The sequence below is a fragment of the Parus major genome, chromosome 1 (genome assembly GCF_001522545.3).
Source record: "Parus major isolate Abel chromosome 1, Parus_major1.1, whole genome shotgun sequence".
In the NCBI taxonomy this organism is placed as follows: Eukaryota; Metazoa; Chordata; class Aves; order Passeriformes; family Paridae; genus Parus; species Parus major.
The window spans coordinates 11,701,004-11,725,308 of record NC_031768.1 but is presented as its reverse complement, the minus strand read 5'-3'; the positions used below and the strand labels follow the sequence as shown (position 1 = coordinate 11,725,308).

Sequence of the window (24,305 nt, the reverse complement as noted above, 5' to 3'; positions counted from 1 at the left end):
AGTATATGCTTCTAGGGATTTCCATAAAATTTAGTTTATGGAACTCAAAAGTATTGTAACAGTTATGGGAGTTTTACATAAGGAATAACTGATTTTAGCAGGGGGTTGTATTTTTTTGGTGTCAGAAATTCTAGCTCACTTTTTCTTGGTTACATGGTGTGTGTGGTGCATAGCTTTCATGGTGAACACACTCATGAAACAGGAACTAATTTACCAGTTCCCATGAGTAAATGGCTCTGCACACATCTTTTTAGTGAAAACTAAATTTTATTTGGAAACAAAGACAGAGAGGAGAAAATATCCTTAAATGGTCCTGTATTTTATGTGCTGGGATACACAAATAAATCCATGAATTACCTTCAGCAATGTGGAATTTATTTATCTCTATCAGATGAGACGTTCTAGCTGTCACCAGTCACCGACAGTGATTGTGACACCCTGCTGCACACATTGCTTACATTATACAAAAATTCTCTATTTATGTAGCACGTTGTTCCTGAGATTTCATACCACAGGTGAACAATTAGCTGTATACCTGCCAGTTAAGATAACTGAGCTCTGCAATTAGATTGTGTGACAGGTTTTGATGTGTTTCAGGCTCCTTCTCGAGGCAGATTGTGAGCTGGCAGGGAGTGTGTTGGGTGCCCCAGATGGGTGGGCACAGGCTGTGCAGGCGGTGTCCCCAGGAAGGGTGCTTGGACAGCCACAGGAGCGGTCAGCAGAGCGCTGCCTTCCCCTCCTGTGCAGTCCTGTAGTTCCCACGTGTCCTGTGCAGCAGCTGAAGGCATGGGGAAGGCTGCTTCTAAGGTGGATATTAGAGAAAAGCTATGAATAGTGAAGACATAGAGAAATCCTTGGTGTCGGTCAGAGGCCTCTGGCATGACTTTGGTTTGATCACATCTTTTCTGTTGCATACATCATCCCTAAGGAGAGATTCCTGCCTTCTTGGCCAGTGTCACGCCTTGGTTTAGCATCAGTTCCCAAGGAGAGCTTGGCTGGGAGGCTGTCTCTCCACTGCTGCTCTCTGGGGCCAGCTGCCTAGGTGGCAAGAAGGGGAACCAGCTTGTGCTGGTTTTGACTGCAGTTTTCTCCAAGTGGTGGACAACAGTTCATAGCCACAGTCTGATGCCCATATCCTCTCAAACAGGTTTCCCAGGACTACAGTATTTGTCATTTGGCTTTGTGGTCCTTCTCAGACACCCATGGTGGACTCCTAGTCTTAGTTATTACTATTACAGTTGGTTTTTTTTTATGTAGGTTTATGGAAGTATTTTTAGTTTTGTCCTGTGAAGTACAGCCTCCCCTGCATTGTAGTTTTTTCAGACACAAAACTGGTAGATGTTGTGTGTCCTAGGCTACGTGCAGCAATAAGCTTGGGGATAGGATGGTATCAGAGGACTGTTCAATAGAGACCAAACCAAGCCTGTCACCTTGGTGTCAGAGGCAATCTGTGGAGTGAACTGCCTTCCCTCACCTGTTGACCCCAGAAACCAGCAGTGAACTCACACCGTGCTCTGGAGATGATCCCTGTTAGGGAGTTTACTCAAAGGCTGTGCTGCTTGGCAGTGCAGACGTGTTTCCTGACTTGGATTCCCAGGAGCAGAATGGGGTGATAGCATTTCTCACCTCCCTGGCACACTAAGGGAACAGACACATTAGAGACTGTGAGATGTGAAGATATGGTAAGATGTGGTGTTTTGTGGTGTGATGAGAGTGCAAAAGACAGAGAAGATGTCTGAGAAGATGGATGAGTTCCCTTCAGTAAAGCATTAATACGTGCTGTATCCTTCCTCTGAAATGTGAGCTGGTTGTCACAGGCTCTGCAGTTGTTTCTGGGGATTTTGTTATGCAGATGGTACTTTCTGATTATCACATTTTAAGACTCACGCACGCATGAAAGGGAATAGTGAAATGGAGAGGGGTAATCTAGCTGAATAAAAGCATATTTATAAACAGATTTTTTTTTTTTTCCCTGAAATAAATTAGCTCACTCTGAGCCTTACACATTGAAGCTCAGTCTGGCTATATCTGAGTTCATGAGATAGATACCTATGCATCTTTTTTTTTTATTGCCCTTTGCAAACAGAAACATGACTGTCATTGCTGACATACTGTGCAGAGCAGAGTACCATTCCCCCTGCCTACTTCTCTCCATCAGGCTGCTCTCCATCAGCCTGCTGCTGACTGAGTCAGGACTGGCAAATGGATCTCCAATGCAGGTCCCATTTGGGGCATCACCCTGTAACACAGATACTCTTCAGAAGTAAGCTACAAAGCTTCTTGCTCTTGTACACTCCTTTTCACAAATTGCCCTGCCAAAAAAAGGCCAGTGAAGCAAAGGTTTGGTGAAATAATTTGACACAGCCATACTTTCCATTTGTAGGAGAACTGCACTGCATTCAGCACTCTAGCAGATCATGTTTGTTCAGCAGATTTCAATTAAAGGTGTTAGTGCTTTTAGAGGCCAAGCTGGAATTCTTCCAGAGCAGATTTTTTATTTTCCATTCCATACATAGCTCCATGAAATGTCTTTGTACAGACAAAATGTGCATCTGCCTATACCCTTAGAAAGCTTTTGTGATTAAATTGTGGAAGAAATTCTTTTATCTTGCCCTGTCTGAATTGGAAATAGTGTCTGCTTGTGGGAGGAAGCAGACATTGTGGTTCTGGTTTGGCTGGGAATAGGGATTTTAATGTTGTGGAGGAATTACTCTGATTTCTTTCTATTAAAAGATTGTCCATAATCACCCAGTTTCCATTTCAGTCTGTGTTGTGCATGCTCAGAACCCATGCCATAGAGCTTACAAGAGAGAGAAATTGCATTGGGGCAGCTGGGGAGCACGAGATAATAAAAAAACCATATTGGCAACACTCTTGACAGTAGCCACCAGCTACTGCTTCCTTCCCAATTTTTTGTAGGCATTGCAGTGGAGAAGGGGTTTGAAGGAACAGAGAATGGAGTTCATTGTCTTTTTAGTCTGCTCGAATGATTGAGGAAGGCTATAAAAAGCCACCTCAGGCTTAATTTTGTAGTAGCCAATTCTCACCAATTGTCTGTCTGTAGGAAGAGCACAAAGCTTCAGCAGTGCCAGGCCACCTGCAGATGCCACTTAAGAAGAATGCAGCCCATTTTTCATTGGATTATCAAAACAGTTAACTTGCTCAAAATCACGGTGGTTCTGTAAGTTGGATTTAGCTACAGAAGAATAAATTTCTGCAAAAACCTCTATGAGCCTTTCTGAATTCTGTATCATAACTCACACCCCCATTGGTGAAATCTCAGTTTAGAAAACAGAAACTGAACTATCACTGAACAAATGAGGAGTTAAACATAATTTTACACTACACAGTATTCAGCGTATTTAAAATATTTGGGCTCTCAGTTTGAATTTGGACTTGTGACCTCATATTAATAAGCAAGTTTTAATTTGAAGGGTTTTTAATTTTTAATGTAGTTTGTGTCGTTTTGCTTCCTTAATAATCAGAAGGTCGCATGGTACCAAACGAAACACCTGATGACAATCTAAATTGAGTATATCATCATTATTACCTTTATCGGTCAGAAATAATTAATTGAATTGTGAATATTGCTCATAGATCATGATGTCTGCTTCTGAAAAATGCATTGACCTATAAATTGTCCTCCAGTTGCCATCACCAGACTAGACAGCAGTTGCCAGAAGAAATTTGTAGAAAGATGTCTTCTGAATGATGGGTGTTTGCACAGTAAAGCTGAGTAAGAAGGCAGCTATTCAAAGCCTCTTTTCAAAGGTTTCCTGTTAGATCCTTTTTTAAAAAATACAGTTTTCTATTTCTAGCCTGAATTAACATAAATCACATATGAGATATATTTAATTTCTTTATTTCTGTCTAGTTATTTCCATGTAAGAGAGGACACTGTTGGAACATAATACTAACCACCACATGAATTTATAGTTACATGTTCCTGGTGCCACATTAAGTTTTACCCAAATACAGTAAAATTTTTCAGCAGATCATTCCTGAAACAAGTTATCTTTGTATTTATTTTTAAAAGTTTATTTTACAACGATTGATAAACTTTAATTTTCAACCCCTTATCATTTGTTTCTCAGGATATACTCCAATTTTTAACATATACACCCATTCTTAAGAATAGAGGACAGGGCCTTATTGTTATGCACTCCCTACTCTCTCTTAAAATAGTTTTCTTTTAGGCTTGTCCTTCTAATCTGATTTGTGCTTTCAAGGCCAAAATAGTTGCTGGACATCTCAGATTCAGTGCCCTTTAATTGACATGACTTCTCCTCTGACTCATGTCTGTTCCCTGATGGTATACAGAAAAAAATCATAACTTCTCTTTTATTTATCGCAATAAACAAGCTAAAATATTCTCTTCCAATTAGACTTCTGTCCCCCTGATGTGCATTACCAGCTGCCTTTGCACTTGTGGTCTGAGTTCTTTTGGAGAATACTGATCAGAAGCCTCTATATTATGCTCAAGGAAGTCTTGCTAGTGCCGTTCGCAGTAGCTCTCCCACACACCTGTCTTCAAATACAGATGCTAAATTTGCAGCTTTTCAGTAATATGTCATTCTGATTTGTCACTTAAGACAAATCAGACAGAATTGTACTTACTGCATGCAGGTTTTCTGACAGCCATGCTTTGCTGTCAGTCTGTGGCTGCCCCAGCTTGTGATGCTTTACCACTCTAACCAAAGTATATTTAGTGCTGAGAATCTACCTAGAATCTGAACAGCAGCAAAAAGTATTGCCCTCTCTGCTCTTGTAAGTGTCCTTAACAATGGGCTTTCTACTGGCAATGTGGGGAATGGAATTAATTGTTCATAAGATGGCTTAAAAATTCATCCTGGAACCAGAAGGATAGAATATTTCAGTGCTATTTCATAGCATATATTATGCAGGATATCACTGTAGCTACTAGCAAATAGGTATGTAAGACTGAACAGGTCATTCTTGCTCATGGAATCTGACTACATTGAGTGGATCACCAGAAATAGTGGTATGTGTGAAGCTCAGACCTCATTGAATATATCTTATCTTCCCATAACAAGATACTATAGTTCTCATTGGTTCCTATAGTTATCAGATACTATTTAAAAATCTCCTCCTCTCAGCTCTAAAACCATGCCAGAAAATCTAGCATTTTAATGCAAGTCAAAAATGCAGCTAAGAAAAAATTTATTCTTTTTTTTAATTTCAGACCTACAGCAATTTCACATGGCATATGTTTTGAGATGCAGTAATCAGGTACTTCATTATTAAACAGTCAAGAAAGGGAAGAACAATCCACTTGGCATAGGAGGAATACTAGCCTCCAAAAAAAAAGGGATTGTAGGAAAGTCAAGTGATGGTGAAGTGTAATACCAGCATAATTTAAAGTAATAAACCCCCAGGATTTGGCTAAGTTTAGCTGGGAGTAATGTAAATGAGCCTTTGTAGAGCAATTGCATTTTTAGAACACTTGTAGAGCAAACCCTGTGTTTAATGTGCTAAATACTTGGTTTGTGGTTCCTCAGCCTTATGGCCTCATCATTTACCAAATTTTTGTGAAAAAAACACTTCAATTTACATGCAGTAAGGACATGAAATTACAGTATAGCTAGTGCGAAATAGGATCATCAGTGATGGTGACATCTGTCAGACACAAGAATAAAACTACATTATGAACCCCCAGCCATGATTGTATTGTTCATTTGCATAACCAATGTTAAAAACTCCAGTTATGTTAGGCACTTTACATTTCAGAATGGCCTTTAAGCACAGGAGTGAGGCTAGGAGGGGGCACCAGATAATTTTAAATTGTAGAATTAAGATGCCAGAAACCATCTGGACAAGCAGCCGTGCCTGCAGTGTTGAACACAGCAGACCCATGGACCACTTTGGTCTCCCCTAAACCATAGCTGTGAAGGGACAGCACTAGCAGGGGGGCAGTAGGAATGGCTGCAGATCCAGCATTGGAGCTTTCTTCCTGGCTTTATTTCCTTTTGTCCTGATGCATCCAGGGAATCTAGCTGACTGCAAAAATGTAATATACATTTTTGTATATACATAAACATAGTTTAAAAAGGACTTCAGAGCACCAACCCCACACCACTTACACACCAGAGGTTCCTAAGCTAATAACTCCCAACATCCTATAATTAATTAGAATAAAAAGTGCCCTAGAAATTATGAAGTGCCACAGAAAGAGAGCAGGAGAAATCAAGGGCATTAAGGGTGTCCTAGTATATATGTGGTGCAATGGTGAGAGTACGGACATAAAATTCTTTATTAAAGTAAATTAAGAAGTTTAAAAGAAGAAATTACTAAAGCTATAATATAGGAACAAGTCCCATGTTGCATAAAAATGGTATAATTTTTCTTCATTAATGTGTAAGATGGGAAAGGACAGATAGGAAAAAGCAGTCCAGAAACAATATGTTATTATCTACATCAGACAAAGGAGAGCCAAATGAGACACATCTAGGTGGGGAGCACCTACACAGGCCCTTCTGTCTCACCACTGGGCATGTAGTGAAAATTACTAATCTCAGGTATATTTAATCAGCTAGACAAAGGTGTATTCATCCTGGCACAAGATGTAATAATTGCCCAAGGAAGCAGCAGGAAGAGGAAGGATTGCTTTAAGGCGGTTGCAGAAGTCTGGAGGAGCTAGCCAGGGGTGAAACAGTATTTTCCAGAAGAGCAAGGCTGCTGATTTTTCAGGCTTATTGTCTTCTCATCACCTTAGGTAAAGCTGTTTGGTACTTGCTAGTAATCATACACCCACATCATATGGGGCTCCCCAGACAGCACCCAAAGTAAAACGACAGGAAAGAGGTAGATGCTTGTTAAATTTTATTTTGGTTTAATTTTACTATGCACTGCAGAAATTAGTATCATGCATTTAGTGAAGTTAATAAATATGCGGTTACTGTATTAACAACATTTACACATAATTTTGAATATTTTCAAGGTAAACAGAAGACACATTTCTGTATCACTAGAGGAAACAAACTACATGTAGAACACAGGAAATTAGTATGTTTCCCCAAGCAGTAATTTTACAATATTTCTTTTCCAGTTTCTAAAAAAGAGAGGATTTATATTGCTCCATGAAGTAAAGTTTAAACCACTCTTGTATACAAAAAAAAGTGAAATGTTATATTTTTGATGAAGTATGATGTTCTTTGTACATGAGGTTCCAAAGAGAATTCATGCACTTTTCTCTCAAATAATTTCTCCAAAATTCATAAAAACAAAGAACAGAGCACTCTGAAGAACAACTAAAAAATCTCAACAAAAAATCCCAATCCCATCTGGTTTTGTCCTGGGTTGGCTCTGGCTTGATGCCAAAGCTATTCTGTCACTCTCCTCCTGAGCTGGACAGGGAAGAGAAAATAAAATGAAAGGCATATGGCTTGAGACATAAGGACAGGGAGAGATCAGTCATGGGCAAAACAGACTCAACTTGTGGAAATTAACTGAATTTATTGTTATCAGGTGAATCAGAGTAGAAGGTTGAAGAATAAAACCAAATCTTAGAAAACACCTTCCCCTCACTCCTCACTTCTTCCTGGGCTTAACTTCGTTCCTGTTGTCTCTGTCTCCTTCCTTCCAGTGGCACAAGAGGACAGGGAATGGGAGCTGCTGGTCTGTTGGTCCTTCCTCCTCAAACTCTTACTCTATTCCAGTGGAGGGTCCCCCCACAAGAGGCAGTCTTCAATAAGCTTCTCCAATGTCTGTCCTTCCCATGGGCTGCAGTTCTTCACAAAGCACTCTGCTGCTGATCTATTCCAAGGGGTGCATTCCTTCAGGAGGAGACTGCTCCAGTGTGGGCTTCCCACAGGGTCAGTCTTCATGGGGCATCCACGTGGTCTGGTGTGGGGTCCCTCCATGGGCTGCAGGTGGATCTCAGCTCCATCATGGACCTCCAAGGGCTGCAGGAGCACAGCTGCCTCACCATGTTCTTCCCCACAGGCTGCAGGGAAATCACTGCTCCAGCTCCTGGAGCACCTCTTCCCCCTTCTTCTTCACTGACCTTGGAGCCTGCAGAGATGTTACTCTCACATATTCTCATTCCTCTCTTTGGCTGTTGTTGCACAGCAATCTTTTTCTTTTCTTAAGTAAGTTATCCCAGAGGTGCTGCTGCTGTCACTGATTGCCTTGGCCAGAAGTGGGTCTGTCTGTCTGTCTTGTAGCCAGCTGGCTTTGGCTCTGTCAGACAAGGGGGAAGCTTCTGGCAGCTTCTCAGAGAAGCCACCCCTGTAGCCCCCCAGTTACCAAAGCCTTGACACTTTAAACCAAACACATCTGTGTCATAGTGAGTGTTTCTCTGGGCTGAATGGTAATTAAGCTGAATGCTGGAGAATGTTCTCAATTACTTGAGTTGCAGTGGGCTCTGTCTGCCTTAGCACTTTGGTTTGAGGCAGTAGCACAATCCTGAAGAAAATCCCTTGGTTGTTCCCACTTCCCACATGTCAGTTCAGTTTCCAGGGCAGCTTTTGTATGATGTGGAGCAGGTGGCCCTGTAGAACAGAGCAGTGTTGGCAGCTCCCTTCCCCTCTGCAGCAGCAGAGTTTGGGTCCCCATCAGGAATGTGTGGGTCGAAGCCCTGGTGTGAACATCCAGCCAGTCTGGAGCTGCTTCCAAGGACAAGACAAAACCTGTTCTGAAGTTCAGTCTGCTACACAGTATAGAAATCGGGATTACATGCCACATGGTTTGATACAATCATTGTTTCAGTCTCTTCACCAGGAAATAGCTGATAATATGGAAGGGGTTTGGTTTTTGGTTTGTGGGTTATTTTTAGTTGTAAATAGTAGCTGGTAAATGCATGAATGGTATCATAGGTGAGCCAGTAAAATAAAGTGAATTGAGTTGAATGAAGAAGCATGTTTACCTTTATGGAAGAAATTAGCTTCCTAGTAAAAAATGAAAATAACCAAATAAGTAAATTTCAATAAGGTATGGCCATGTGGGCTACTCTTTTTTAAGTTCTGAGCCTGAAGTATTTTTCCTAGAGATGCCATTGCTCCTGCTAAAACAGGAGCATCGGCTGTGGACATGCATGTTCCAGCCTACCCATGCAGGAACTTCATGCAGCCCTTCACAGTTAAAGGAGGTTTCTGCTTCTTCAGATGGTCTGTAAATCTGACAACCAAATTTTCTTAAGCAGAATTTGGTTTAGGAATTTGACCCAGTTTTGCAAATAGTTTTAAAAGAGCTGAAATGACACTTTGGCTCAAGAAGAAAAGAAAGATAAAAAACCCCCGAAAATAGGAAGAGGAGATTTACACATTTCATAGCATTATTTTGTCAGGTTTTGTAAGAAATGCATTATATAATACAGCCCTTTAATCCATAACAAGATTAAAAGTAATTGTTTTCCCATGTTCTGCTTTCCTCTGAGGCTGGTTCAGTACATATCCCATTGTTTGTGTAGTACTGCATTATTTAGTAAAATCCTCAGCTATTGAACAGCTGTTTGTTGGATTTGACCTGAAACACTGGAGTAGTGGCACTACAAAGACAACAGATTTTGGCAGCTGTAATTTCTGTACAGCTGAACTATGATATTTGCAGTACTATGTTGCTTACAAAATTGCATCTGCTTGTTTTTGTTTCTGACTGTTTTTAAAGTAGGAACATTTATTAGACCTAAGAAATTTTGGAGATGTATACACCATTATTATAATGAGTTTGCACTTACTGCATTATACATTTCATATCCAAATCTAAATTTGGAGTTCTAAATTGGTCTGTAGAATTTAAGAACCAGTTGATAGTCAATGATCTCTTAATAGCAAATGGTGTCTTAATAGTAAAAATACAATGCAGGTGTTAAATTTTACATTTTCTTCTGTAGATGTATATTACATTACTTTTTTTTTTATTTTTTTTTTTTTGTCAAATGGCACTTATCTCTCTTATTTTAATTGCAGTAATTGTGAAGTAGAGCCCAGATGCAGTTACTATAATTTAATGCTAATAATTTATTGACATAAATTCCCTTCACTGCTTAACTCTACGCTGTTATTTGTCTTAATAAGATTAGTTGATGGTCGTTCCTTTACTGAAGGGATGTTGGATTAGGAGCTGGAAGATGGCGACTTGAGGAGACTTCACCAGCTGCATAGACAAACAAGGCTTACTTTATTATTGCCTTAATAACAGCTATTGAGCCCTGAGTACAGAGCAGCTCCTTGGCACCTCGTTCCCAGTGTGCAGGGAACATCCTTGAGTGCTCTGCTCAGTTACCCTTCATTTCTCCGGCCTGTTTTTCATTGCTTTCCAGCCATCCTCTGGTCTCACTAAACAAGTTCCTAAGCAACTACTATAAAACTCTTCCAAAATATAGAAAACATCCAGGGGGTGGGTGCTGCTCCTGCCTGCTACCGAGCAGCCTGGATTCAGCAGTGCAGCAGGAAAGGGGTGCCCCAGCCTGGTGAGGGAGCTGCCAGGAGCTTGTGGCAGGGCCTGGGTTTAATAACTCTTGCTGGAAGTGAAATTTGCACCCCCATGGAATAGCTCCAGGAGCTAAAAAATGTGCAAGGTTGATTCTCCGTGAATTTATTTTGGTTTAGTTTCTGAAGAAGATTTTGCATTAGCCAAACTGTGTTTGCACTAGCCAAAAATAAGTAAATTTACCTGTATAATAAATTATTGACCTTTTTTATATTGCCTTGATATATTGCTTAGTACTATCAGAGCCTTGACACCCTGGAATGATGTATTTCCAAAGAGGAATTTTAACCGTGACAGCCATTTTAATGACTTAAAGAATGCTAATTCATGGTAACCAAAAAGAAATATTTTTTTAAAAAGATATTTTGAAAAAAGTAAGGAACAAAATTTAACTGCATGTAGAGCTGTAGAATAAGAGTGAAAACATATTTGAGTATTACACAAAATATGCAAAATAGTTCTAATTAATAGTTTTTTTTTGTATCATTCACAAATGAAAAATATAGAATCTGTGCTTAACTGTTTAATAGCCATTCAGAGAAATCTGCACTTGATCAATATTCTTGACAAAAATTCATTAATATTCATTGTGCTTCACAATGAGCAATCTAGAAAGAGGTGATGAATCAGTTTGCAGTCCTGGAACAAAAGATGACACTGTAGCAGTCTGAATTTAGCCAGCCTGTCTCAGTTAATAATTCCTAGTTAACTCTTTTTAATTTTTAGCTGTAGCTGAGGTTGTTTGTAACTATTGAGTAGAACAAGGGATTTTGTTGTTGTTCTTACATGTGAAAGAATGATTCAACAGGTTGCCAAGTGCTCTGGCATTCATGCAACAAAGCACATGCTCAAGTCCTTAAATGCCTTCACTCAAGCCTTCAGTCATTCTTGTTGTTTAGAGTTAAGCAGAAGAAAAACATTTTTGCTGGAGATATAAATAAATCATCCTAGCATGTTTCTCTGTGAATTAGTATACTGGCTTAAGCTTGTTTTATTTTGCTGCCTTAGGGTGAGCCATTTGACAGAATCACTGTAGCTTCTTTGATTTTGATTAATCAAGGATGGGGATATGTTTTGTGGTTCCCTGATACTATCACAAAACAGAACAAGTGCCTTGCAATATCTGATCCTGGAGAACATATTTAATTTTTTTTTTTGGTATTCAGATTGGAAAGGGCTTGTAGAAGACTTTCTCAAGTAGTTCTTACTGAAGTTGCATTTTATGTTTAAGGTGGTCTATTTATCCTCTCAGAAGTCATTAAAATATACTAGTTTACAAGTTTTATTTTTATTTGTATAGCTAATGAAAAATGCAGTAGATCTCCCTTAATGATATGAAAATTTGTGGACACTTAAATTCTGCAAAACTACAAAGTTTATTTTAAATTTTGTTTCCAGACCTTAAAAAGGTACAATTTTCCTCATTTAATCTGCTATGATTTTTTTTTTTCCTCTGTGCATTGAAATATCCCCCATTATCCTCTTATTAAAAAATCTTTAATGACACCTGCAATTAGTTGTTCTTGCTGGTTTTATCGTCTCTGTGCTGCAGTGGCTTGCCATACATTGAAGTCTGACAGATGTAATATGGGTATCTATGTTTGCTATTGCTTTTTCAATGTAGATCTAGCTCTTTCCAGAGATAGTGAGGCAGTGAAATAAGGTAATGGAAAGCAAAACAGGAGGTGGAGAAGTGAGGACCGTGCTGTGTGTGCCTCTTCACTCCACTTGACAGTGTGAGAGAGGAAGGGCTAAGGGCAAGCAGTGCTGTGATCTGAGCTGGAAGGAGACCAGGCTCACTCCTCCTCCCACCCCTGCAGGAGCATCCCCAGGAATCCCTGGAGCTCGCTTCTAGCATGACAGATGATGTTAGAAAAGACAGTTTTAATTAAAACAAAAGACAGTGTCTGTTAGATGCATCTATTTATAGATTAGGCAAATATGTTCATCTCTTCATTGGTGTCTTTGAAAAACAGTGAGGATCTATTAACATAGGAATATCATCTTGGCTTTCATATGTTGGCTTGGAGCCAGTTCTGTGAGTTTTTAATGATGCTGCCAAGTTTTTAAGGTTCTCTCATGTAACTGAGGTTATTCATGTGGATAAGTGGTTATAGGGCCAAGGCCAGGTATCTTTGCAAACACTCAAGGCCTTCAAAAGAGGTTCAATGGCAGAACTCACAGGCAGTGCCTCCAGTCTGAGTGCTTTAGCAGTCACTGCTGTAGCTGATCATATTTGATAATTAGTGGCACTCAGTAAGTGAGAAATGCCCTTTTCTTCATGCAGAAAGAATGCAATATTCAGGTATTTGGTAAACTTCTGTTAACCTTTCATCAATGGTAAAAGAAAATATAAAGACAAGAAACAAAGATAGCTGTTCCCTCCTCCCACTAATTTAACTGGGTTGCAATCATTAGTGCAACAGTATGGCAGAGAGTTTGTTTGTTTGTTTTTATTGTAGGCTGGGTTCACAAAACAGCTTAATTGAAATTCAGTGCAAGTTAGGTTTCTTTTGTGTACTAAACTGGTAATGCTCAGACTGAAAGGTATCTGAGGATGAGGACAAACTAGAGAGCCTGACATGAAGGTGCACCTTATGCACTAGAGATGCAAATAAATTTTTGTAGAAAGTAAAATTTTTGAAGAAAGCAGATGTTTTCATGTATGCTTTTTGCTAATGTTTTATTTTTGGTACTTTGGAAAATGAGAAAATATATTTTTAAAAAATCAAACACATTGAATTGAGATACTCAAGCATTCAAATACGCTCATTTAAAATTTCAAACAAGCAGATGGAAGGGGTCTTCAAAATTTTCTCCAAATTGTTTTTATTCTATAGCATATGTTTACATTTTTTAACTGAAAATTTACAGAAAAAAAAATATAAAGCAGAACAGGTCATGATATCTATGCTGCAACAGAGAAATTCTAGTAACATGCACTAAAATATTAATGAACTGTGATGCTTCATTAGTTCCAAATTTATAGTAAAGCTACTTAGTAGTTTTTGTTGCCCAGGAATATGCATATTTATCCTACCTTATCTACAAGTTCATGTAAAATTTGATCAATATTTAGTAACTGATTTAAAATATGTACAGCATTTAATGGACAAAAGGGGCTTCAGCTTTACCTTCTTTGAAAGGCATACAATCATGTAACTTTTACAAGGTTCTGTACAGACAATTCTGAAGTAAGCTATCTCATAATATTTTCCTTAATGTTTATTGATGTTTAGATAAACCTCTTTATTATTCCCATACTTGGATATTTATGCTAAAGTTTTCAAAGCATCCAGTGTGAAATTTACAAAAGTTTATGAAAGCCAGGTTCTTCATGACTAACAGGTCTTCTGTAATGTGCTAACACTTGGTGAGTGAGGAAAAGGCTATGGATGTTGCCTAACTAGACTTCAGTGAAGCATTTAAAAGTGCCTCCCACAGTGTTCTCCTGGAGAAACTGGCTGTTGATGGCTTGGTTGTGTTCACTATTCACTGGGTAAGAAAATGCTGGGCTTGGTTCCCCAGGGCTCAGCACTGGAGCCACTCCTGTTTAACATCCTTATCAATGATCTGGCCAAGGGGATAGGGCCCACCCTTGGTCAGTCTGCAGATAACAGACTGGGCAGGAGTGTTGATCTGCTGGAGGGCAGGAAGGCCAAGGCCAATTGTGTGATGTCCAACACTTGGACCTGCACTTGGATCACAAACCCATGAAATATTCCAGGCTTGGGGAAGAGTAGCTGAAAAGCTGCCCAGTGGAAAATGGCCTGGGGAGGCTGGTCAAGAACTGGCTGATCAGGAGCTGGGAGGCTGCCTGGGGGGGCCAGGAAGGCCAGTGACATCCTGGCCTGAAACAATGTGGCCAGCAGCACCAGGGCAGGGACCATCTCTCAGTACTCAACACTTTTGAGGCTGCACATTAAATCCTCTGTTCAGTTTTGGGCCCTTCTCTACAAGGAAGACATTGAGGGTCTGGAGCAAGTCCAGAGGAGGGCAGTGGAGCTGGTGAAGGGTCTGGAGTACAGGTGTGGTGAGGAGAAGTTGAAGGACTTAGAGAGGTTTAGCCTGGAGAAAAGGAGGATCAGGGGGATCTTGTCATTCTCTACAATTTCCTGAAAGGAGGGTGTAGTGAGGTAGGGGTTGTCTCTTCTCCCACATAAAATGGGACAGAACAAGAGGAAATGGCCTCAAACTGCACCAGGTGAACTTTAGATTGGGTAATAGGAAATATTTCTTCTCTGAAAGGCTTGTCAAGCATTGGAATAGGTTGTCCAGGGAAGTGGTTGAGACACTTGAAGACTGTGTTCAAGAGGTGTCTGGATGTGACACTCAGGGACATGATTTAGTGACAGATTTGGCAGTGCTGAGTTAACAATTAGGCTCGATGGTCTTAAAGTCTTTTCCAATCTAAATTATTCTGTGAAATGTTACAGGTTAGAATTTGTTTTACTGTAAAGGAATCATATATACCAAGCCAAAATATCAAGAAATTGGTGATGCAAAGGTTTGGAAAGAGGGAGATGTGTCTCCTGTTAGTGACCTATGCCCTGAAGTGGAACTTCAGCTGGAACATATGACATGTCGTTTGTCAGAATTTAGATATCTTCTGTGGTTCTTTTACAATGACATACATTTTTGAATAGGCTCTGGGGTCAAAGAGGGTTTCCCACATCTTCCTAGAAAGTGACAGAAAATGAAGCTGGCACTCCTAGGTGCTGATGGATATTATATTTATAGAAATAGTATAAGTAATAGCAGGGATTTTTTTCCCCACAGTAGCAAGATAAGATTTGCCTCCAGGTTTCAGGAATTTTAGAAAGCAAACTGGATTCTCAAAGTGCTGTAATTACACAGATCACATCAAACTCAAAATAGCACAAAACACTGAGTTATTTTTCCCTGTGCTGAGGATCAACAGTTACAGCATGACTTTCAAGGGATGCTTAGGTAAGGTGGGAATTAACCTCTCCCAAACGCAAACATTTGTAGACTGATTTTTGTAGGAGATAATGTAAATTTTATTTGCTTACACCTTGTGCATATAGAGATTGGTTTTTGCTGTTTGTTTCCATCTCTGACCACTTTTTTAATCATCTTGCTGTTTATTTTGGGCTTTCTAATTATTTCCCTTATGAAAAATATGTACTTTTCCATGCCAGAACATGACCATTGCAAATATTGAACTATCTTCTACCAGATAAAACTTCTATTTCAGCATATGTTAACATTTTCCTGTCTGCCATACTATGGCTCATTTTGGTTCCAACATATTAAATTCAACATATTGCTTGATGTTTTACACAAGGCAATTATGATTTTTAATGTGGGGACATCAGGCTTTCAGTACAATTTCTGTCATTTGCTTTAAGGACTAAGGCTTCATAAAAGTACCAGACCTGACTGTTTGTGGTGCAGAAGAGCCAGTGGACCACATGCTCCTGTAGAGAATAGCAGCTCTCCAAGGACAGGGTCCCCACAGCTTGGGAAACATCTTAGAGTATTCTCACAGCTGTCATCCTCCCAGCCATTAGGGCTTCAACTTATAAACATAAAAAAAAAATTATTACAACTGTAAGTGAAAACTCCACTTTGAGAGCTGGCAAGGAGAACATTTTTTCCCCTCTATTGATAAAGAGCTTTTAGTAGAAAGGCTTATTTTCGTGTAGTCACCTAAAAGAATTATGGCTAGGATCCAGAAAAGTTTGTGCTTAGCTTTCTTTGCATTCTGAATCAACATTGGCATATATGTGAGGGTAATTGTGGGTATAGATAGATGGTAAAAGTAAGATTATATAAAAATCAATATATACACACAGTGTTTGCAGAGACAACATTTGGCAGACAGGTAAGATCCTTATAAACTCCACTTCAGCACAGAATTGTAGAATGGTTTGTGTTGTAAGGGATCTTCTGGGATTGTCTAGGCCAACCTCCTAGGCAGGGACATCTTTAACCTGACTAGGTTGCTCAGAGCCCATCCAACCTCACTTCAAATCATAGAGCATCCACAATTTCTGCAGGCTAACTGTCAATGTCTCACCACTCTCTTTGTAAAAAAAAAAACAAACAAAAAACCAAAGAACAAAAACACAAACATCCTTACAATCTAAATGTACTCACTTGTAGTTTACATTTTTGCCCTTGGTATCTTTTGTTCCAAGAAACACAGAATGTTTGGGGTTAGAAGGCAGTTTTGGAGGTCATTTAGTCCAAGCTCTTGCTAAAGCACGTTCTGCTTCCTTGTACACTACAGAAAAGTGAATCTTCTGCAACAGGCCTGACCTTTGTGTTTATGTGTGTCACCTCTGATGACTTTTCTGAGATAATTTTTGCTACTTGTCACTTCTGCTGGCACTTAAGATTCGATACAATTCAGGCAAAGCCACATGGTGCCATTCTAGGCCCCTTAAATTAACTTCAGGACAAGGTATTGTTACTGCAAAAGATAGTAAGTTAGGGAAGGAAAAATACAGATTAAAGAGATGTAGAGGAGAGGAGCAGGCTTACTTGCATATTCAGGAATGTATCTGCATAGCTGGTAATTCAAAAAGCCTTATTTCTAGTATAAATCTAAGAAGTTTTGACCTGAAAATAATTAGTAAGAAAATTATAATCATATCACAATATTTAAATAACTTCTCAGACTAGAGATACCTTTTAAGTTGCAAATACAAGCAGCTATTACCTAGTTACACAAAATTAGAAAAAAAGGTAAACTACATCTCAGCTGATAGGGATATTAATTTATTCCCATGGCTACATCTTTCTGCACACAGTTCCAGGGTTTGGGCTAAAGGTGACTAATCTGACTTATGTCCTTCATTCTTTTGCTTTTCCATTCATTGATTGATTTATCTTTAAAACATTTAGAGCTCAACTTCTCTGTTTTCTCTCAATAGGAATAGTACTGATGATATCAGTTATTCCCACTTAAGAAGTTTTTTAAAATCCGAGTTTTAGACAAACTTGCTATCCAGGGTTCCAGTATTCTCTCATAACACCTACCTTTTATTGAATAAAATACACATTTTGAGTGGACAAGTTGTCATTGCATCCCCAGGTACTTCCCACAGTGATTTCCATTGACTGGAGTACATGAGCTTGTGAAAACAGAGATGATCGACTGCACTGAGTCAACAACACACTCATTATACTACCAGATGCTTTTATTTTCACATAGCAAGAGGAGTGTTATGGACCACTGTTTTCTTTTTCTCCCAGAAGGATTTTTCAGTGTACTTATAATTCCAGAAATGAATGCTCTATTGCATATTTAAAGAAATTCCTGTCAAGACCTTAGAAATACAGGCTGTGCTACACAGGCACATTCTTTATGAATGTACTGAAATCTCAGCATTTGTTTTAAGAGGTAATTCTGGGGAAAACCAACAACAGCAACAACAAAGAAACAGCAACACCCCCTCCCCACCTTCTTCTCTCATGACAATAATATATTACCCGATTATCCCGTTTTGTAATCCATCATCCCTCATGTCTCACTCCATGAACACAAATAACACTACCTGAACATCACCCCTGAGAGGTTATTTCTGTGCTTTCTCTGTGTTTACAAACAGTGTTGTTTTCCCTCACACATATGTTATTATCTTTCTCTAAGTGCTTGCTACAAATCGACTGTAATTTATCAAGTGTCTGTAATGGATGTTTTGTATTTGGATATAGTTGGATTTCTAAAGGTCATGTTTATTACATCTTTGGGAAGCCAATTGTAAAAGTTTATCAAAGCCTTTCAGACCGGTGATGGGTGTGGGAATATCACCAGATTACTAATGCATTCTGCTTCTGCTGGTGTAGTCAGCAAATGAGAAATGTAAAAAACCTTTGGTATTTTGTACTTCAGGTTGAAGCTAAAGCAGGAAGCACAGAATGAGCGTGTTCTAAAAAATAGGCTGCTGAATGCTAAGAACAAAACACACGGATTGAAAAGTTATTGTTTGAATAAAGATATAACTTTTTTTTTCCTATTCAATCAAAACTTTTTTGTGGTGTCACACATAAACTTAAATATTTACTCATTATTCTTACTATCCTGGATTAAATTCAGCTTTAGTACAAGAAGTGCCATCACATTAAACTAAGGAAGACAGGGAGAAATATAGATTTCCACATCTGTTAGAGAATTTATAGAAGTCATTAGAGCTGTAATAACGTATAATTATATAGTTCTGACTGCAGTCAGAATCAAGACAAGTAAATGCTGGTATGCTAATAGCATTTCCAAAAAAAAAAAAAGAAAAAGAGAATCCTAGTCTTTTATTCCTTCACGCTCATCAAACAGGTCAGGCAGTCATGGATGGATGCAACAAGAGATGACACAAGATGAAGGTGTGAAAGGTCCCTTTTTGCAGAGTAGCCAAACAGCTTCTCTGTGTCACTGTTCAGTTGGAAGGAAGTGAGTGTGAATCATTCTAGTATTTGCTGGAAATGGAACCAAATTCAAAATATGAGCATGTAAAATACTTTTTTAGAATGTTTAACCAGGAGGAAGGATGTGTCACTGCCTTCTTTACTGGTAGAAAGGTCTCAGATATGTACTTATTTCCACCAAACTGAAGGCATTTTAGTCTTACACACTGCTGCTTTGCTTAGAGCACTTCAGAGTAAGCTCTGAGACTGGCTGCTTGTGAGAGAAGAGACACTATTTACAGTTATGTTCTTTCTGCTTGGATCTGAGCTTAATATTGGAGACACACACATGTCATGTGAGAACTAGGGGCACTAAGATCAGAGCAGTGGTTGCATAGCACCACCCAGAAGGCAGGTATATTATAATTTCTTTTTCATGCATCATTCAGTGCTCAAGGCGTTCATTTTGCATATCTCTTAAGTAATCAAGGTGTGCAGACAGAAGGGAATTAATAAAAAAATAAAATGAGGCAAAGAAAGAAAGAATGAAAAGCAAGCACAAAAGAAAATGTCAGTAAGTGAAGTACCAATTGGAACATTGTCACTCTCTTGCACTCATATCCTTGAGTTTCAGACATAATTTGTGTATCTTGTAATGAGAGGAGAGCAGAAAACAACAGGAGGCAATTACATTAAATCCTTGGGAATACCAGCTCTGCCAGTTAGCTGGTATGTGATAGGATTTCTAAGACTGAAAAGCTAACTGGAGGAAGGATCACAGTCAGGTCCTGCACAATATATTTAAACAATATGAGAATATTGTATAGGAAAATGGTCAAGATACACCACAGTTGGCTGATTAAACCAATAATCTAGCAGGACAGGGATTTAAATTCAGTCTGTTCTCCAGTTTAAGCAGAGATGGGACCAAAGCCTGGTTCTTCCCAGTCTTCCATGGCCCAGGGAGTGCTGTACCCTTTCATTGCCTAGGGAATGACCAAAGCAATAGTGCCTTCATTCACACATTTTATTCTTGCTAAAAATCTCATTTTAAATCCCCATTGTAATTTTAAGGTACCATTTAATACGGAAATATAATACTCTAGTCTGACATCATTAGCACTGGCTGTTGTCATCAAACACAAATATCTTCTGGACTGAGCACATCACATCAGAGAATAGATAAATATAATAGGAACATCATCTCTCTGATCTCTGCAGTACGTTTAATAGTCTTTTGTTTTGTGTTACATCCAAGAAAGAATCTTTGAAGTAAAACCCATTTTCCATCTCCATCAAGGTCTTTTATATTTTCTCATCTGTACTTAAGTTGTGTAGACTGACTTCTAATAAATATTTTGGATTTCTTTGTCCTTAATTTTGGAATAAATACACTAAAAACTATGTATATAACGACCATATTAAACCTCTTATTGGAACATTGCATACTACTAATATTTTTCAAAACATTAACCGAGTGGTGAGAAATTGAAAATAACACAATACTTTGGAAGAAACAAATGGTCTTGAAGCTTATGTTCCTGCCACAGAAACATGGTGTCAAAATTCACAAGATAGCTTCACCTCAGCTGTAGAGAAAGCAAATTTGACAGTAAGTAATCACAGAAGCACAGAAAGCTGGGTTTGGAAGAGACTGGTGGATACCAAGTGCTGGACCTTTGCTCCAGCAGGGTGAGTTGGAGCCATGTCCAGATGGCTTTTTAGTATCTCCAAGGCTGAAGGTGCCACAGCCTCCCTGGGCAGCCTGAGCTTAGTCACCCTCAGAGTGAAAGAGTTTCCCGATGTTCAGAGAGAATCTCCCATGCCTCAGTTTGCTCCTGTTGTGTGTCCCTTAACGAGAGCATGACTCAACCAACATTCAGGAGATGTATATCATGACTTTCTTCATGCTGTGCTTCAGGCATTCATACAGACCTAACATTTCATGTCCTTTCTGCATAAATAAAGGAGCAGGTACTGTGAAGAAAGTGGCTGAACTTGATCACTTATATCCTGAATGTTTTCTTGCATTTCAGGGTGTTCTGAGTAATAATTCCGTAGTGGTACCTCTTGAGTTTAATCTCCATTGGGTAAAACACTTAAGTATTGCTTGTAGCAAGAACTGAGATTCTGGGCTCACAGATGTGTACCATGGCTAAAAATACTATCCATCCTGCCCAGTGTGTTGTACATGGTATATTTTAACCAATATGAGAATGCTGTATGGAAAAGTGGTCAATATACACCACAGTTTGCTGATTAATCAGTAATCTAGCAGGACAGTGATTTAAATCCAGTCTGTTCTCCCATTTAAGAAGAGATGGGATCAAAGCCTGATTCTTGCCAGTTTTTAACTGTAGCTTCCATATTTCAACTTGAAAATCTTACCTTAGTTGTGGTCCCTAAATCCAAGAGCAGACTAATATCTTCCTTTTACCTTATCCTGCATGCAAGGCTTATGATTCAGAAAGTACTTTCTTGCATTCATGAGGTACCTGTTCATTTAAATCAGGCATGCAGACACTGCTAGGCCGGAGGTTGCCAAGTGGGAAACTGTATAAAACTTGGTTTGCAGTGACTGAGTATCTTTGTTGACTGGGCTTTTTATTTTATTTATTTTATTTTATTTGGTATGGCACCATCTAAAGATGATTACCTTCTGTCCAAATATCCAGTGCTAAAATCCTTTCCAGCTCTTGCCAGCCAGTCTCCAGATACCAGCTCCAACCTCTGAACAAAGCATTTACTAGCTGCAATACAGTGTGCACCTTGCTTAGTCCCCCTTAGATGTAGAGTGTGGTAAGACCAGAACAATGTTCAAGAGCTGATCACATATGTGTGTATAGAGTTTCTTATAGAATCTCTGTTTTATGTTACTTTTTGTCAGAGTTGATAGCTATTGATGACATGCTGGTGTAGTTAGTGTAACTATGTATTTGATCTAGCATTTAATGGAAACACATTCCTTTATCTAATTATTATTATTATTATTATTATTATTATTATTATTATTATTATTATCTACCTAATCATCTACAGTATTGCAATGTCAAATTTTAGAGACACCTAAATTTAAATTTAAATTTATGAGATATAAGTGTTTTGAGGTTAAGCAACTTATATTGTTACAATAAATATTGTCACAACTTTTATTATGACAATAAATATTTACTAATAGGCTAACATTTTGAAAGGATTCAAAAAAGTTTAGTGACCTTCATGGTGACTGATAAATTACCAGTCAGAGCCCTTCCTTTTCCTTCTTACTCCACCCTCACCAATATAAAACCTGTTAGAAGTCAGCTAAAAAAAAAGATGATAGGTATGGGATTCAACTCCAGACTTAGATACTACATACAAAACTCTTCTCCAATCAGTGTCCCAGTAGAAATGCTCCTAGACCTTTACTGAATCTAGAAATTGTGTGGAGCATTGTCCTCTCTGATCTCACATACTTATTCATGCTTACAGCTTTCTGTGGGCACACTGTCCACCCCTTCCTTGACACTATTTAACATTTGGAAGAGAACATTTCCTTATGACAAAAATGAAAATTGTCTTACCATCTATTCATGAGATGTAACTTCCATAGAAAATGATGGTATCTTTTTTCTGTATAGACATTGCTTCATGCAGCCTATACTTAAGTAAAGGATCTATGCAATCATAAAAAATACAAGGTGAAACAAAAAGGTAGAGCTAGTCATAGTTATTCCTCAGCTATGAAGCCTACTCTGTGGTCTTCTCATTAATGTCTAGACTGCGAATTAGAGAAAAGCTGAGTAACAAAAAAGCTGTTTAATTTGTTTTGACTGAAAACAGTTCTTTAAATTATTTAATTTTATCCAAGTTGTTTAAGCACTAGTGGAAACAAAACATGCTAAGAAAAGCTTCATAATGTTTCATTTCAGATTAGACAGTAAGGAAGCATTTTCTTCTTCCTTTAAATATGGATATCGGAGATATAACACAGGGGGTGGAAACAGATCCTGCATTACAAATTCATTGAGATTAATCATGCCTTTTCTGTGAAAATGTTTTAGTATAATTAAATGTGAACCAGTACCAAGCGATTTTGTAGCTATTTGGTTTATGTTAGATAATAAATAAATAATTATAATTAATGGAGGACTGAACATTTCAGCACACCCACCTGGGGGCTAGCAGACTGAGATAAAAAACTCCCCCCGTTCTGCAGGTCAAGGTGTATTCAATCAGCCCAGTAACAGCTCTGGATAATTTTTTATAACTGACTGTATAATCCTGAGAAATGATCAGTAATCTCTAGGTTGGGAGCATTATCTAACACCTTACAAGCATATAATGCATTTTTTACTTTCAATTGCCTTTGATAAGCACTATTTATGTAGTGGCAAATGCCAATCTAGTGGTTTTTGCTTCTGATGATCTTGCTGTTGTCTTTACTGCTAAGGAGCCATAAATGTAATAATTTCTATTGGAACAACGTGGGTTTTTTTGAGAACATAAAGTGAAGAATATGCTGAGCCACTATTTTAAAAAAATGTCCCTGGCCTAATTTTGGAAACCTGGAAAAACAATACAGATACTAAATAGGATTTTTGTAAGGTGGTCTTTGAAGTTTGAAGTGCTATGGTTTTGAAAGGCTTTTTTAGCTTCAAATAACTCAGAGTACATATATTTAATGCATAATGTATCTGCATTATGAAGTAGTGTTTTTTTTTAAAAAAGTCATGAAAAAGAAACTGATTGAAAACCAAGGTCACATGTCCAAAATTTAAATTTGAGTTGTGTAGAAGTTTATTTAGGATAAGAAAAATTTTTCACTTTTTCTGTTGATATTATCTTACTGGATTAATAAGTTTAGCAAAGAAAAGATTGTACTTTCCAGTGGTTAAAGGATGGGTATGTTTCCTGGGGCTTAGGGGAATAGGGACAGAAAGATTCAGTAGGTGGCACTCTTTCCTTTGAATATTTTCAGCACCAAAATCTCTTAAGTTGCTTTTGAAAGCTGGTGCCTTTTAAAACAGCCTTACAATAAAGACGTGCCCTCAAGTGGTTATTCTGGATTGGATGTGAGGCTTCAGAAAAACTGTGGTTGTCCTAACCAATTATTATATCAGAAAATTATATTCTATTGACTTCCATTTCCCCTGTTGTCAGTTGGTTACCATTCTTTTTCCAAAATCTGGAGAATTGTTGTTTGCTTTGAAACAATGGCATTATCTCTCAACAGTTACTGCAATGAATTTAGAAAATACAGGTCCTTGTAACACTATAGTTGTGATACCACGTGTTGCTTGTTTTTTAGGATCACTGAACAAGGAGTGGATTACAAAAATACTCTAGAACCTGATCTAGGATGCACCTAGAACCCGATCTAGAACCCAGTCTAGAACCTCTAGAACCCGATCTAGAACGCACCTAGAGCCTCTAGAACCCGCTCTAGAACGCACCTAGAACCTCTAAAACCCGATCTAGAACGCACCTAGAACCTGATCTAGAAC

At 38.5% G+C, this 24,305-nt stretch overlaps 1 protein-coding gene and 1 long non-coding RNA gene across 2 annotated transcripts in view; one reads left to right on the top strand and one right to left on the bottom strand.

The window, feature by feature from the left end:
- The window catches only part of IL1RAPL1 (interleukin 1 receptor accessory protein like 1), a 678,633-nt gene that overhangs the window by 12,488 nt on the left and 641,840 nt on the right, over window positions 1-24,305 (top strand). The window lies entirely within an intron of this gene.
- LOC117243932 overlaps window positions 24,220-24,305 on the bottom strand; it is a 1,025-nt gene continuing 939 nt past the window's right edge. The window contains exon 3 of the long non-coding RNA XR_004496050.1: window positions 24,220-24,293. This is a non-coding gene — a long non-coding RNA (uncharacterized LOC117243932). The remainder of the gene's footprint in view (window positions 24,294-24,305) is intronic.